Raw genomic sequence first — 17,645 nt, forward strand, 5'->3', positions numbered from 1 at the left:
GGGACTTGAACTCTGGGCCTGGACACGATCCCTGAGTTCTTTAGCTCAAGGTGGGAGCTTTACCACTTGAGCCACAGCACCACTTTTGGATTTTCTGGTGGTTAATTGGAGATAAAAGTTTCACAGACTTTCCTGCCCAGGTTAGCTTTGAACTGGGATCCTCAGAAATCAGCTTCGTGAGTAGCTAGGAAAATAGGCACAACCCACTAATTTAACCCATTTCTGTACTCTATCCTCTACCCCGGTTAACCAGAAACCTAATCCTAATCACAGTCTGATTTAACTCCAAATGGTTAATGTAAGGAAAATTGTCTAGATTCTATTCAATCACACATTTTTTTGCTTCTACTTCTTAGTAGAAAACTAAAAGTTACCCTAAAGCTTATCCTTCCCTAACCCTAATTAGAACAAAAAAGTATCTCACACTTTAAACCAAATTATATCTGAATGTTTAAAGTAATATAAACACTGGTTTTCATTCATTCTAACTTTGATGCCATTCATTCTTCTTAAAATATGTGGCAGTTTTTCACAATATCTTACATCTTTTTCTCATCTTAACCCCAGCTCTAACTGGAACACCTTGCCTAAGCCTAAGCCTACATATAACCGAATCATCATGTTAATAGCAAGCCTCTTTTTTTACATTTATCCTAACTCTTGCTCAGCGTGTACGTCTAATTATTACTTGCATTTTGAACCTAAATTTCTAAGTGTTTTCATATTTCTTAACAGGTTTTATTTTTCATTATTTTTTGAAAATTTTATTTTGTTGTAAGGATGCTTTAAAGAGCGAATAAGTACACATGTAATATAAAGAGTACATTTCTTGTTGAGCATTGTTACCCCCTTCTGTCTTGTTCTCCCACTAACCCATCCCTCCCCACTTCCCTTACTCCTCCCTCCCCATGGTGTAAACTTCATTTACAACATAGTGTCTTTTGAGTATCATTGTTGCAATGGGTCATCCTGTGTTGAAGTTAAATTTTCTATTTCCCTAATTCTAATTCTAATTCTGCCTGGGGTCCTAACCCTAACCATAATAATAATGATAACTCAATTCAGAAGTTAACAAAAAATATTCAAGTTTTTATTCATCTTATTAATGCACTGTACAGCTTGAATTAAGTTGCAGTTTAGCTTAAATCTTCCAAATTAGTTTATATGCACATATACAAAGATGTAATTTTATGTGAAAAACAGAAGATCTTTAGAGAAAGGAGTAATGAAAAGGAAATAGAGGGACTATAATCAAATTCTTTAAATATATTATAGAATTGCCACTTCTGACAATTAATAACCATTAAGAAAATAACTAAAAATTAATAAAGAACACACTGCCTTCTAATGTTCTTTAAGAGAGCCATGATATGTCTTGTGAAAGAAATATTGTGTTAGATAAACTTTGTTCATACATAATTTATATTGTTATTGGCCAATTATTTAACTTAATGAATAAAAAAGTCAAATAAGATTCCATGACAAAAAATATAAAACAATTATTTAGCAATTGTTTGAGAAAAAGTTATAGTCATGAGTTTTAGGAAACTGAATTTCTATTTCCCAGAAAGCAATGAATTAGATTTACTAATCTAGTATTTGTAGTAAGTATAGAGAACATAATTGGCATGAAAAACAACTAACTGTACATCTTCTTTCTTGAATGAGTGATATTTTAAACATTATATTTTATTCAAATGAATGCTTAGGTTTACATTTCAAAATAAATGTACTTCTATCTCCTTTCAGAACAAGTACTTACCCTGCAATTAAATGTACTAGCATATTCAGGTATTTAAGAGTTAAATTTTCTTTGTTTGAAATGTAGCTTTACATGTTCAGAATGACATGATTTTTTATTCATAAATGTCTAACCTCGGATTTTTGCTTCATCAATATAAATTGTCTCATGAGGGTGTAGTGAGGGCTTCAGTAACCAGAGTGGTCAAAACCATTTCCTGAATTGTAAATTTTAAATCTAATCATTTTTAACCTTTGATTACATCATTTATTGTCTCTTCAGAGCAATTAAGCTAAAATAAATACTACTTTTTAAACATTTCACTCACATTGTAAATAATATTAACATAGGTTAAAAAGACACTAATCATTTCAGACTCATATTTGGTGGTCTTAGTGTGAAGAATGTAGAGAGTAGAAGGACTTTATACTCAATAAATATTTTTGGTTAAATTAAATCATATATCTGGATTTCTAATTTGAAAGTTAATCACATGGAAACAGGGAAACAATAAAAAATAATTACTTTGGGATCATTATTCTTCTTAAAATTATGAAGCAAAAACATCTCTAAGAAATATATTTTTCAGGGGCTGGGAAGGTGACCTCAGCACCACATAAGCAGAAAAAAAAAAGCTGGAAGTGGCACTGTGGCTCAAGTGGTAGAGTGATAGCCTTGAGCTGAAGAGCTGAGAGACAGCACCCAGGCCCAGAGTTCAGGCCCCATGACCAGACCCTCCCCCCCAAAAATATATTTTTTCTCAATAAAATGTTTCAATCCTTAGTAAAGTGCATTATACTTTAATATAAAGTTTTTCTCAAAATAGAAATTTTGCAACTAATCTAATGTATGTATTTATGCACAAAATGCTGTGACTTGTAGCAGTTATGTGATTTTATTTTTACTTTTTAGTTGTGACATGATCCCTACATACTTTTATTACAAACATCTGTAATTATACAAATCAAGCTTATGCACACTAATTTATGTAAGATAATATTCAAACAAAATTATCTTTTTTCCTGTCTCTAACGGGGAAGGATGATGTGCTGAATTGTATTAAATGAAAGTACTCTAATGAAGAGTCTTTATGGAATGGAAATTTGCAACATGAGGATGGGATAATGAGCACTTTCTACTTGGCTGAACAGGAATTCTTGCTTCTACTTTCTTACCTTTTAATCACACAAGGAAAGCCACAAAATTTGAAGTTCATATGAAGGAATTGCATTGCTAAATGATGTGTCAACTCTGCTCAAAAGTATGATCTTATCACTAGTTCTTTGTGCTTGCAGGCTGATCTACTTCTGTATCGTATGTTTCATATTATTAAGCTTATTAGTAATTCAGCCATGAGAACATTGCAAGAGACTCCTGAAAATCACGGCTATTGCTGTGTAATAATCAGAAGAGAGAAAAAAGATTATATTAATCTCCAATTCCTCCTTTTGGCCTTTAATATACCAATTATTTGTCAAAACAATCATGTTAGATGTTAGTTTATTTTTCCCTTTTTATTTAGAGATTAAGCAAGTGCTTTTAGCAGTTAAAAGTGATGACAGTGGTATCAGAATGTGATATGAGCACCTTCTTCATAACAAGTAATGCTCTATGGACTGTAAATATGGAAGATACACTAAAATTTTCTCTCTCTCTCTCTCTCTCTCTCTCTCTCTCTCTCTCTCTCTCTCCACACACACACACACACAAACACACACACACACACACACACACACACACACACAGAGCTGTCACCAGACACATCAGAGATCAGTTCCATTTGTGATAATAGTTGATTGATGTTTGCTCCATTGTTTTATCTCGGCTTCAAGATCTTGCCTGGACCTTTATCTTTCTCTGAGATCAAGTCCCTAGATCTTAGTATATTGTGTGTCTGTGTATTCAAAATATGTTCCTGGCTGCTTCAGGCCAATTCACAATACCCTGAATGCAGTATCCTCAAACTTGACATTCAAAGTAAACTCCATGAATTTATACTACTATTCCAAAATACTAAAATTTATTTGATCTAGAAACGAAATAAAACTCCCACCTTGTTACTTTAGTAGCAATTGACATCATGAAAGTAGAATAATAATGATCAGAAACTGAAGTAAGAGAATCGGAGTATGTCTAAAATGTAGAATACAGGATCTGTATTACAGATACAAAATCTTGTTCAATAGGCTCATGAATTGAAAACCTGTAATCCTATATTGAAAGGAAAATTTACATATACAGTTTTCCAATTATTTTGCTTACCTATCACTTCTGATCACCTATCTTCTTATGAATGTTTATCATATCATTGAATAAATCACGATTTGCATGTACTTATCACCTTAAGGAAAGACAGTCTAATTTTATATCTTTCATTCTATGTAACAAATCCTTATTTTTTGTTTCTCTGTTTGCTGAAAAAAAATGTATCCCTGGAAACAGGATATTGACAGAAAATCTGGGTGTAATTTTCATTTTTTAAATTTCAAAAATAAACTTGGTTTTGATTAGTCGTTTTCTAACAATGAGTGATATTCATGAACACTAATATTTTGGTGCCTTTAAGCAAATTGAGACTTGATGTGGTATGGTAGTTTTTGGGTCTAATTGACTTAATCATTAGACCATTCATGTATAAGCATTTGCATTGAACTTTTTTATTTTTATATATACAATAGTCCCCAAAGTTTTACTTTAAAGTGATAATGGGAGGAAGTGTCTTCATGTTCAAAACTTTATATTTATTTCAATTAAAGTCCTGAAAATACACGATGTTCACTGGAGCAATATGATGAGAAACATGAGAAATATGAGAAAAATATTTCTAGAAAAAGATGAGAACATATTTCTAAAGAGAATGGATATATTGATTAAAACATAGAAAAGAGTTAAATAGGATTCTTGCTTGAGACTGCATAAATTTCATATGAATATAGCTCAAGATGAGACTGAGAGATAAATTCATACTTATATTACTGAGATTTACATCACAATATAAGAAATATAGGTATTTTAAGGAATTGATCTTTCAAAGCTCTAGTTACCTAATGGATGAAGAATGGAATTGAAAATTGCAGATGAAAACAAATCAACATGCAGGTATTATGATTTTATAATATTATATGAAAGCACTGAAGCTTTTGTCTTCTGAAAAAGAATGGTTAGCCTGTAATTGCAATGTAAATGTAATGAGTCTAATATGTTTCCTCCAAGATATCCAAGAGTACTATGCTCATTCTCTAAAGAGTAAATAAGTATTTTTATTAGTTTTGCTTAATATTAATTTACTTGTAGCAAAAGGTTATAATGTCTGCTCTCTTTCTTTCAATGTAATAACATATATTTCATATTATTACTGTCTCTTCATAGAAGCCTGAAATCACTATTTCAAAGTAACACAAACAGAAAAACAAAAATAACCAGATACAACCATCACAAATGCTAAATTATGTGAAAAAATCCACAATATCAAAAATAAACCTGAGGAAGTAGAAAAACAATGGCAGAATAAGAACAGAAAATTACCTTAGCTCTAGCTAATGAAACAGAGATTTAGAGTCCTAGAAGGTATTCCACTATTAGCAGGTCAAACCAAGTCAGGTATAATTATATATAAATATATAATTCAAAGAAGATTTTATACTGTCTTTACAAGAAAACAGAAATCTATGAAAAGTTACCCAGCCAGGCAGGTGACTGCTGTGACTGTGTTGGCCAACATATTCAAAAGCACAGCTGCACTGTGGAAATAAAAGGACCACATGGGAAAAAAGCAGGAACAGAGGAAGCCACATCCAAACACAGACACTATTCATCTTACCACTGGACAGTTCGAATTGTCATTGGAACCACAAGTACTAACATGACAACATCTCACCACAATTGATCTCTAATCCTACACTTAATCGCCTAGACAAAAACCAAATTTCAGAAAAACACATAACAACAGAAGACCAAACCAACACCTGAAAAATCAACCAAGAACATAGAGAGTCACCTATTAAGATCATAGATTCCCCAAATGAAAGCCAAGAAATCCACCAAATGGACAGAACAAATCAGAAAAATACAAGAAAACTGATGCCAAGGTAGTATAATTCACACAGGAACTGACCAGACATTAGAACAGACAATTAAGGAGCTAGAAGAGAGAATTCAAAATACGTTACAAATACTGCTGAAAAATGTGATTAACGAAAAGATACAAAATCCTTACAAGGAAATTTGTCAAAAAAGAAGACACCAATCAAAGATTAGCAAAATAATTCATGAAGACTACAAACAGAAAGATAAATAAAGTCTGAGAAGGCAAAGGAGTCCAAGGAAAAAATAGTTAAGTAGTTAAATAGTTAAAAGGTATGAGAAGACACAGCTAAAAAAACAGCCCCTCCAACTCCCCTAACCAAAGAAAAGATGTAAAGAAAGTCCACACAAGACCTAAAATAAAGCTTTAGTAAAGATAGAAGCCCTAAAAAAATGAGCAATTAGAAGATAGAGAAATCAAAACCAAAGTAGAAAGTCTCCACAGCGAATAGATGACATAGAAGATAATGTTAAGCATCAAAGACAGACTAGGTCTAATAGAAAAGAGGAGCTATCATTTAGAACAAATCCAAGAAATAAGAAACGATCTTGCTGGAAGTTCAAGATTCAGTTAGAAGATCAAAGTTGGGGGAGATAGGTATCAAGAAGGAGAAGAGCAGGAAACAAAATGGATGGGAAACATATTACAGAATTCTAGCAGAGAACATGCCAAACATCCAAACAGATAGGCTCATTCAGAGAAGAGAAGCCTTTAGAACACCAAACGGAGAATAACAGAACAGAACAACCCACTACCACATCATAATCCATTAGAGGATCATTAGAGATCAAGGAAAGGATTCTTTTTTTTTTTTAATTGTATTTTATTTTATTTGAGAACATACTGTACAGAGGGGCTACAATTACATGGGCAGGATAATGCATACATTTCTTACCAAGCATTGCAGCCTCCTCCTTTGTTTACCCTTCACTTCCCTTCCCCGCCTCCCCCCTCCCCCCACCCAATTTTACCCCCCTCCCCCCACCCAATTATACCCCCCTCCCCCCCCCCACACCGACATTGTAAAGCTGGTTTTGACATGACATTTTGTACTTCTCATTGTTGCAACAGGTCCACCTGAATCCTTAAACGACTTGTTTGTCCCCATCTCCTCCATATGTTATACTGACATCAAATATAGTGAAAGCGGGGGTTACACTGTGGAGGAGGGACATACAAAGCAACAAAGAAATAATCTTATAAATGCATTGGAAACACATGCATGAAAGAAACGAAAACATTAAAATACATATTTAAGGGTTCATTTTCCTAACATCACATTATCTGACCTTTTCCGCTTGACTCATACCTATACTAGATATTGCAAATAAGGGAAACCATGGGACCTATGCTTCTTTGGGCCTGGCTTACTTCACTTAATATAATTAAGGAAAGGATTCTTAAGCTGTCAGGAGAAAAGACTGATTATTTATAAAGGATATACAGTCAGAATAAATAATGATTTCTTAGCTGATGTGGTAAAAAGGAGAGCCTGGCATGATATATGGCAAACATTAAAGACAAACAATTACCAACTGTGAATACTCTCCCAAGCCAAACTCTCCTTTATATTTAAAGGATATATAAAAATATTTCATGACAAAGAGAACTTGAAAATTTTATATCCACCAAATCAACAAAATAGAAATTAATCAAATATATCCTACATAGAGAAGGTCAAGAAGAACAGGAACAGACCCTTACCAAATCTGACTAAAAAGAGAACTTATATAGATAGAAAGACAAGTAGAAAACTAACAGAGTGGGAGAAGGTCTTTATTACCTCTGGAACATACAATGGCCTCATATCTCAAATATTCTTAGAGCCCCAAAATTAACTCCCCCGAAAAAACAAATCCTCATAGAAACAATAACCCTCATAATATAATTGAGCTTAAGATTTAAGGAGAGACCTCTCTGAAGAAGAAATATGAATGGCCAATAGACACATGAAGAAATAAGCAACATTTCTGGTCATAAAAGAAATGCAAATCAAAGCAAAATTGAGATTCCACCTAACCCCAATTTGAATGAAGAAAACTAATAATAACAGATGCTGGGCTGGTGGGGATGTGGCCAAAAAGGAACATTACTACACTACTGGTGGAAATGTAAACTTGTTCAAATACTCTGTAAAGAAGTATAGAGGTTCCTCACTAGAGCTCCCCTATGACCCAGCAATGATGGATCAAGAAAATGTCGTATATATTCACAACAAAATTCTATGCTTCCATCAGAATGATTGACATTGTCCATTTGTAAGGAAATGGAATCATTTGGAAACATAATAATTCAAGCAAGCCAGACCCAAAGAATCAGAGGCTACATGTTTTCACTCATTTGGAAAAACTAGAATATGTCTAGGATATTCACAGTAGCTCAATAGCAATATGCATATCACCATATAAAATGATGCATATCGAAATGAGCTCCAAGAAATGGATGCAAGATGATTGTATAGTGAATTGTTTTTAGTTATTTCTATTTAGTTTTTCCCCTTTGGTTTATTTCCTGTACTCACTGTTTTTTATTTCTGTACCCTTTGTCTTATACATGTTAATCTGATTTAGGGAAAGGAAGGAAAATCACAGAAATGGTGGGACAAAGATTAACCAAAGCAACAGTGATATTCACTAGACACTATGTTAGAAATAAACGTTACAACTTTGTGGGAGTGGGATGTCAGGGTTGGGGGAAGCAGAAAAAAATGAGGAAGGGGTAACACTGTTAAAAATGTACTCATTTGGGCTGGGAAGGTGGCTCAATGGTAGAGTGCTTGCCTTACATACATGAGGCCCTGGGTTCGATTCCTCAACACCACATAAGCAAAAAGAAAAAATCCGGAAGTGGCACTGTGGCTCAAGTGGTAGAGAGCTAGCCTTGAGCTGAAGAGCTGAGGGACAGCGCCCAGGCCGAGTTCAGGCCCCATGACCAGACCAAAAAAAAAAAAATGTACTCATTACTTATGTAACTGTAACCCACTTCTCTGTATATCACCTTCATAATAAAAAACAAAACAATACAAAATAATTAGAGAACTCATACAAATACAGAAAATTAGAGACAAAAATGAGACAACACAACAGATATAAGCAAAATTAAGAATGTTATAAGAGAGTACTTTGAAAATCTTATGCCAATCACCTGAAGAATCCTGGGGAAATTCATGTTTTCCTATACTGGATCTGAAGCAAGAAGTAACACATAAGAAGAAATGAAAATGAAATGTCAATAAACCACTTCCCATTCCAGAAAAATCTATGACTCAATGAATTTACCATGAAATTAAGGCCTGCAAAGAACTTACAACACACAGTTATAACTCTTCAATGGAATAGAACGGGAAATGGAATTATCAATCACATTCTATGAAGCTAGAATTAGACTCTTCTCCAAATCACATAGGGACTCACCAAAGAAAGAGAACTATGAACCCAACTCTTTGATAAGTGATGATGCAGAACTTCTGAATAAAATTCTCACCAACTAATTTCAGCAACTAACAAAAAAAAATATTGTATGATCAAATAGGATTCATCCTAGGATACAATTGGATTCAATATTCTTGTCAATAATCATAATACAAACCATCAGCAGAAGCAGGGACAAGAAACACATGATCGTCTATAGGGATGAAGTAATAGGTGTTAACAAGCTCCAATACCCCTTTATGATTGTCTGAGAAGCTAGGAATGCATGGAACATTCCTCAATATATTACAGAGTATATATATGACAGATAATTAGCATTTATCTAACAGTGGAAGCATGAAGACATTAAAATCAGGAATGAGACAAGGATGTCCATTCTCTTTACTACTCTTCAATAAGGCAGTGGACTTTCTAGCAAGAGCAATAAGCAAGAGAAAAACATAAAGGGGATCCAAATAGGGAAGATGTAAAACTATCCCTTTTTACAGATGAAATGATCCTGTATTTAAAGGACCCTATAGCTTCCTCCTTCAAGTTACTAAAGGTGATGCTAACCTTCAGCAATGTAGCAGGGTATAAAAACCACAAGAATCAGTAGTTTTTCTGTGTTACCATCAATGGGAAGATCCATGCTGAAATCCAAAAAACAACCTCATATATATTAGCCTTAAAACCAAATCAAATCTAAACTAAACAAAACAACAACAACAAAACTAGGAATTAATTAAAGTAAAATGTGAAGGACCTCTATTGTAAAAACCTTAAAAATCTAAAAAGGGAAATTAAGGAGACTCAAGGAAATGGAAAATCTTTCAATGCTCCTGGTTGGAAGAATTTACATGATGAAACTGCAATGCGGCCCCCCAAAAATTGACAATGCAATAGTCATCAAAATCCCAACTATATTGTTCAATAAAGTAGAGAAAGCAATCCAAATTTAATATGGAATTACTAAATTATAGATGAAACAGAAGGCTTAGAAATGAATTCATGGGCCTATCATGATTTAACACACACACACACACACATACACACACACACACACACACACACACACACACACACACACCACACACACACACACACACACACACACACACACACACACACACACACACACACACAGTGGAATTCTACTCACCCATCAGAAATGACTTTTCACCAGTCTTAAGGAAAATGAAAGGCTTGGTAAAATTATACTAAGAGAAAGAGAACAGAATGCAGACTCAGAGCAATATAAGTTTCATGGATTCATTCATTTATGTTAGCTAGAAGGTGCCCACAAATCTACAAGTAAACAAGACTGATTCTACCTCGTCCCAGTTAGAATGGCCATTATCAAGAAAACTAACAATAGCAAATGCTGACATGGATGTAGCCAATTGGGAACTCTATTACACTGTTGGTGGGAAATTAAACTTGTTCATCCACCGTGGAATGCAGTACGGAGTTTATTGAAAAGACTAAATATAGATCTTCCTTAAGACCCAGTAATTCCCCTCATCAGCAGTAATTCAATAAATAACAAGCAAGCTCACATGAAAGCTATCAGCATAACCATGTTCAGGGCCCAGGCCCAGTGTTCAAGGACTGGAATAAAAGTTACCACTTCTGGTATTTGTTTTTAAAAATATGAACTTTTGACATAAGAAACCAAATCATTCTATTTGCAGTAGCTAGGCTAGGACTTAAATGTTGTGGGTGATAAAATGGCTTCTTTGTTGAATGTTAGGAAAAGATGTAGGCAGTCCAAGAAAAGGGAGATTTCTTTTGTTGTTGGTCGAGGGGCTTGGAGTCTGGGCTTGGGCACTGTCCCTGAGCTCTTCAACTCAAGGTGATTTCTCTACCTCTTGAGCCACAGTGCAACTTCTGGTTTTCCTGTGGTTAAATGGAGATAAGAGTCTCTGGGACTTTCCTGTCCAGGGGGCTTGGAACTGCTGTCCTTAGATCTCAGCTTCCTGAGTAGCTAGGATTACAGTTGTGAGCCACTGGCACCAGACTAAAAATGGGGGGATTTTAGAAAAGAAAGTCCACCTCTTTACCTGTGTCTAAACCTCAGTTATCACTATTAGAACACTTCATCCTCAACTCATTTCACCAGACATTTGTAAATTTTCTCTTACTCTTTATGTAGGAATACTGCAGTCAATATCAACTCAGCTGTGGGACTGGATCAATTGTATGTTAATTGCTAGCACCTAAATCAAGAACTGTTACATCAAAACAAATGAACCACTCACTTGGAATAATTGTATTCTTTTTATTACAAATCTGTGGTTTATCAATTCCTAATGTGATATTGGACATCCTAACAGGGTGATGACATTTTCTTTCTCTTCAGCAATTGTCCTTCTCCCACATGTGTTCAAATATTTAAGATTTCAAAGATTTCTATTGATAATTCATTAAGCTGACCTCTAAGATAATGTGCATTTCTGGAATTTGGTCTGCTGTCTTGTTCTTACATGCACAGGCTTTCTATGATTTATTTGTTCTACAAGGAATTCTACTTTCCAATCTTTGTGTGATCAATTTTAGTCCCTTTCATCAGTCTTTCTGACTCTCTCTCTCAGGAGTCTCATTTGAGTCTGTCTCATAAAAAAATATATTAGTTATCAGCTAAATGACTCTCAATTTCTGTTTCGGGCCTGACTTCATGTAGGCTGTGATAGCAACCCTGACTGGCTGTGCTTACTGCAGTGTTTTTTGTTTGTTTTGTTTCTGGTTTTGTTTTGTTTTGTTTTAGAGGTCTAGGATTACTATTCAAGGTAGTAGCTTTTCTGGGCCCCTGTGATCCCCTGGCCTAGAGTCAATGAGTTAAGATGATTGCTAATTGTAGAATACACTTTGAATTATTACATTAATTCACAGAATTAAAACAGTAATAATATATTATTTGTTTAAATTCTGCTTCTCAATTTTACAATTCATGATATATATTAGTAAAATTAGATTCGCTTTCTTCTTTTCTACAGCTGCTAAAAGTAAAATTACATATTAAACATTCAGCATTAAGAAATCAATAATAAGTAATCTATTATTAAAATGATATAGTACTAAACTGTGATTTGAATTATAGTTCTAACAAATTGTGATGTAAACAACAATTAATAGAATTATGGGTAATATTTTTTAAACTTACCAGCTTTTTATTTGTTTCCTAATTGTCTCATTTGTAATTTTTGGTCCAAGCTGTCTCTTCATCCTTATTGTTTAGTTTTCTATTTTATCTCTACTGGTTTGTATGTTGTTTTCCCTTTTTAGTGACTGACATGAGGCTGAAAATCTGTATGCTAGTTAATTACTTCCTATGCTAAAGTAAAATTATTATTCTCCACAGCTGTTCTACTCTTTGTATAGTATTTTCCCCAGTCCCATATCCTGTATTGCTGCTCTCATATATTTTATTGTATTTTTATTGTGAAAATACCATACAGAGGGGTTACAATTACATGGGCAAAATAATGAATACATTTCTTATTAAGCATTGTTGCCTCCTCCTTTGTTTCCCCTTCCCATCCCTTCTTTATTTTACTTTTTATTTAAATTTTACTGTCAAGGTAATGTACAGAGGGGTTATAGTTACATAAGTAAGGTAATGAATTTATTTCTTTTCTAATTTGTTATCCCTTCCCCCATTTTTCTCCCTCTTCCCTCCCAACAGCCCCTCCAGATTATTTCCAACATATTGTCTTCTGTGTATCACTGTTGCATAGGTTCCCCCTTTGTCCTTTGCCTCATCATTTTTTCCCTTTCCCTTCCCTAGTTCAGATTAACATATTTACAATAACCAGGGTATCAAAATCAAATACAGTGACTACAGGGGATACACCATAGGTGGGGAAAACACAAAAGGATAAAAAGAAATCACGCAATACATTAAGAACAAAAACATCAAAGAACATGTCTTGGGGTTCATTTCACTTAGAATCACCTTATACAATCATATGTACAGAGCTATAGGGCTATTCTGCTCATTTACTAAGATTATCCTTGATGTACACAATAATGCTCCCCTATTACTTAGTAATCCCACTGCTGGGCATTTAACCAGGTGGCCACAAGCAAGGCCACATTAAAGCTACCAGCAAAATTATGTTTATCACAGTATTATTTACCATAGCTAAGATATGGAATCCATCCAGATGCCCCTCAGTAGATAAATGGATCAAGAAAATGAGACACGCGCGCACACACACACACACACACACACACACACACACACACAGACACACACACACATGCGGAATACTATGCTTTCATCAGAAAGAATGATACCACCTCATTTGTAAGGAAATGGAAGTTCTTGGAAAAAATTATATTAAGTGAAGTAAGCCAGACTTAAAGAAACATAGGTCCCACGGTTTCCCTTATTTGTAATAATTAGTTTACACCAAGGATAATCTCATGTCCTATGTTGAGCATACAACATTATTGCTATATTGTTTGTTATTATTTCTGCAAACAGGCAGGTATATTTAAAGAATTATGTTCATCTTATCCATTACTGGAGGAAGAGCATCCAAAAGAGCAACCCTTACTAGGAAGAACAACTCCTACTTATTTAGCTTCATTCCTATGTAAGGCCAGTGTTGTCCCCTGTATCCTCATGCTGTACATTACAACTCTATACCGGTTCATCCTGTATATCTACTATCTTCTACATTGTGACCTAAATGCCCCAGCAATTCCACTTTGCTTTACTTTTCAAAAAATTTCACTCTTAATGTTTGAGGTTGATGTGTGTGTGTGTGTGTGTGTGTGTGTGTGTGTGTGTGTTCACAAAAATCAGAAGACAACATTTTTCCTCATTTACAATACATCTTTCAGGTCATTATAAGTTGTGGCTAATGGGAGAAGTCTCTTGCTATTTTAAGGATGAAACAGAAAAATATATTTGTGCATGCACCACAGTTGTTTATTAGTCTGTAGTTGAACACTGAACTTCGATTTATATCTTGGCTGTTGTTGTGAATAATGCGAATAACAATGAACTACAGATATATTTATGAGTTACCCAGAGAGAAATAATCACATGATTGGTGGGTCAGATGATATTTCAACTTTGGATTTCTTTAGAAAACTGCATACTACTTTCTACAAGGAGAGTATTAACCTGTATTTTGACCAAGAGTGTAGAAAATTTCCTTTTCTCCACACTCTCACCAGCCAACATTATTACCTTTTGAGTTTTTTTAAAGGGCAGGTATTTACTGTGTGCAATACCCAAGATGACCTCAGACCCAAATCCTTTTACTCCAACCTCCTAAAAGCTTCGAATTACAAGCCTTTACCACCACACCTGGTTCCTTTGATTTTTTTGATAAGAGTTATAATAGTTATGAAGTAGTATCATAGTAATTTTGAATTGCATTTCTCTAATGATTTTTGTTTACAAAACATTAAGCCAGCATAGAAGTTGTATTAAACACAACTTTGTAAACCCACTGGCAATTTTCAGAGCTTTTTGGTAAACATGTCTATTCAGAAATTTTGACAATTTTTAATCAAGTTTCTTGTTAATCTCATCTTTAATCTCTGTACAAAATCAATAATTAATTCAAGGTAGTAGAAAGGAAAAAATAAAGCAACTCCTAACATTTTTCAGTTTTCAATAACATGATATTGCTTAAATCATTTTCTGTTAATGCTTGAGACTATATAACTCAATTTAGTTAGACCTTATACAAGGCTATGTATTTTATTTTACATTGATTTTTCTTTCCAAACCCTGCATGACTAATTTCCCTTGGTTTCTTTCTGTCTCATGTAGTTCAGATTTCAAACTGAAGAATAAATGGAAGGAAGCAAACAAAAAAAAATACAGTTCCTCTCATCTGATGATGCCTCTACAAGAATGAGGAAAGACCTATGATAGAATATCAAAAAGACAATTCATTCTTCTAGGTCTTCCTTATCTTTGTGATGTAACTTAAATGATGTAACTTAAATGGAAGGAAGCAAACCAAAAACTTAGTTCCTCAAATCTGATGATGCCTCTACAAGAATGAGGAAAGACCTATGATAGAATATCAAAAAGACAATTCATTCTTCTAGGTCTGCCTTATCTTTGAGATGTAACTTAAATGATGTAAAACACAATATACTGCTCAGATACTTTTGTTTTATCAGTTTTGTACATTTTCTTTTGGACTTCATCTCAGTCTACAACATTCCTTCATTATTATGTGCCTGATATTTTTACACTAACAAGACTTAAAATAACCAGTTTGATTTACAGCATGAGAAGTTATCTACCCGGCTTCCTTGGAAGTAGAGCATGATTAATAGATAACATTGCTCACTACATGTAATGGTTTCTGTAATACTTATGACATTCTATTTAGTATTTAAAAAAAACTTCTGGCTAAACTCAAAGCTCATTCATAGAAGTTTATGTTAAGTATTTTACAAGTTTTATTTCTCTTAATTCTTAAGATAACATTTGCTATAATGCTAATGTTATTAGTATTTTAGTGTTGGGAAAAATTATAATTAAAGGCACTAAGTGCATGGCCCAAAGACACACAGTGAGGAAGGAAACGAGTCAAAGTTTCCAAAAATCTTTCAGCAATACACAAAAGGTAGGTAAATTCTTTCCATTCTCTTACACTCTCAATTCAATATTCATATTGTCCAAGAAATTATAGCATAGCAAATATTGCCCATGGTGATTGTTTTCTATCACATTTTGTCTCCAACAGAGACTATGTTGGTGACATTGGGTTATCATGCACAGAGCTGAGCTTCTAAATTGAGGTCCAAAGAGAGACAAATTTCTTCTGTCCCACAGTTCCAGTTTCCTTTTTTAAAAAGTACCAAAACTTTTAAATATCATCACTTACTGTCTTTTAAGAATCCAAAAATGAAATAAATTCACACTTAATCAATCCAAAATGCTTTAAAAGTAGGAGATAATAAAACAGGCCCCCATGAAGTAAATTTTCTTCTACTTTTAAAATTATTCTGAAAGCCTTGTATTGGCTAGTCACATCTGTAATCCTATCTACTCAGGATAGCTACTCAGGAACCTGGGATTTGTGGATAACCATTGGAAGTCAATCAGGGCCAAAAAAAAAAAAATCATGAAATTATTTTTCATACTTTTTAATGAACTAGCAAAGACCCAGGAAAGAAGATGTAGCTCATATAGTACCTCACCAACCTAGAGAGGAAAGGCCTAGCAAGACCTTTAAGCCCTGATTTCAAACTCTGAGCATACCATCACACATACATGCACATGCGTTCATGCGCACTCATTTTTTCCCTTCTCCTCCCCAAATTAGAGAAGCGTACATAAAAGAGGCAGATGCACCAACTTCAAATACAGAGAAAACAAGGGTTATAGAGTGGGGGAGGAATATACAAAGAAACAAAAATTCACATCGCACATTATAAGTACGTTAGAAACAATAGCAAGAAACAAAAAACTACTTGTTTCCCTATCGTGGGGTTCAATTCCCTTAACGTTATCATATCTGTTCATATGCACATAGCTTTTGACCTTGTCTGCTTACCCCAGACATATATTCGTTATTGAAAATAAGGGAAACCATGGGACCTGTTTCTTTAGACTTGGCTTACTTCACTTAATAAATTTTTTTCCAAATCTTTCCATTTCCTAACAAATGGGGCAATGTCATTCTTTCTGATGGAGGCATATAATTCCTTTGTGTATATACACCACATTTTCTTGATCCATTCATGTAGTGGGGACAGCTGGTTGGTTCCATATCTTAGCTATGGTAAAAAAATGCTGCAATAAACATAGTTTTGCTGGTAGTTTTAGTATGGTCTTGTTTGTGATCATTTAGATAAATCCCCAAAAGTGGGATTGCTGGGTCAAAGGGGAGCTTTATGTGGAATCTTTTGAGGAACATCCATAATGTCTTCCAAAGTGGTTGAACAAGTTTACACTCCCACCAAGAATGTTGTATGGTTCCCTTGTGGCCACATCCCCTCCAGCATCTGTTGTTGTAAAAATATGGAACGCCCCACGAATTTGCATATCGTCCTTGCACAGGTGCCATGCTAAACTTCTCTGTATCGTTCCAATGTTAGTGTATGTGTGGCTGAATTGAGCACAGAATATTTTTTATATCAGAAGTGCAATTGTGGGGGCTGAGAAGGTGGTTCAGTGGTAGAGCGCTTGCCTTACATGCATGAGGCCCTGGGTTCGATTCCTCAGCACCACATAAGCAAAAAGAAAAAAGCTGGAAGTGGTGCTGTGGCTCAAGTGGTAGAGCATTAGCCTTGAGCTGAAGAGCTGAGGGACAGCGCCCAAGCCCAGAGTTCAGGCCCCACGAATGGATCCCCCCCAAAAAAGTGCAGTTGGATTTTATTAAACTAGACAATTCAACAAAAAATAAGTTCAAAAGAATTGTCATGA

General features: G+C 34.5%; 1 non-coding gene across 1 annotated transcript; it reads right to left on the reverse strand.

Moving 5' to 3' along the window:
* Positions 1 to 17,234: 17,234 nt before the first annotated feature.
* LOC138829909 (U6 spliceosomal RNA) lies at positions 17,235 to 17,341 on the reverse strand. The gene has a single exon (XR_011372783.1). It is a non-coding gene; the product is annotated as a U6 spliceosomal RNA (small nuclear RNA).
* Positions 17,342 to 17,645: the final 304 nt, after the last annotated feature.

Source organism: Dipodomys merriami, unplaced genomic scaffold (genome assembly GCF_024711535.1).
Source record: "Dipodomys merriami isolate MVZ:Mamm:240054 unplaced genomic scaffold, mDipMer1.0.p SCAF_179, whole genome shotgun sequence".
Lineage (NCBI taxonomy): Eukaryota > Metazoa > Chordata > Mammalia > Rodentia > Heteromyidae > Dipodomys > Dipodomys merriami.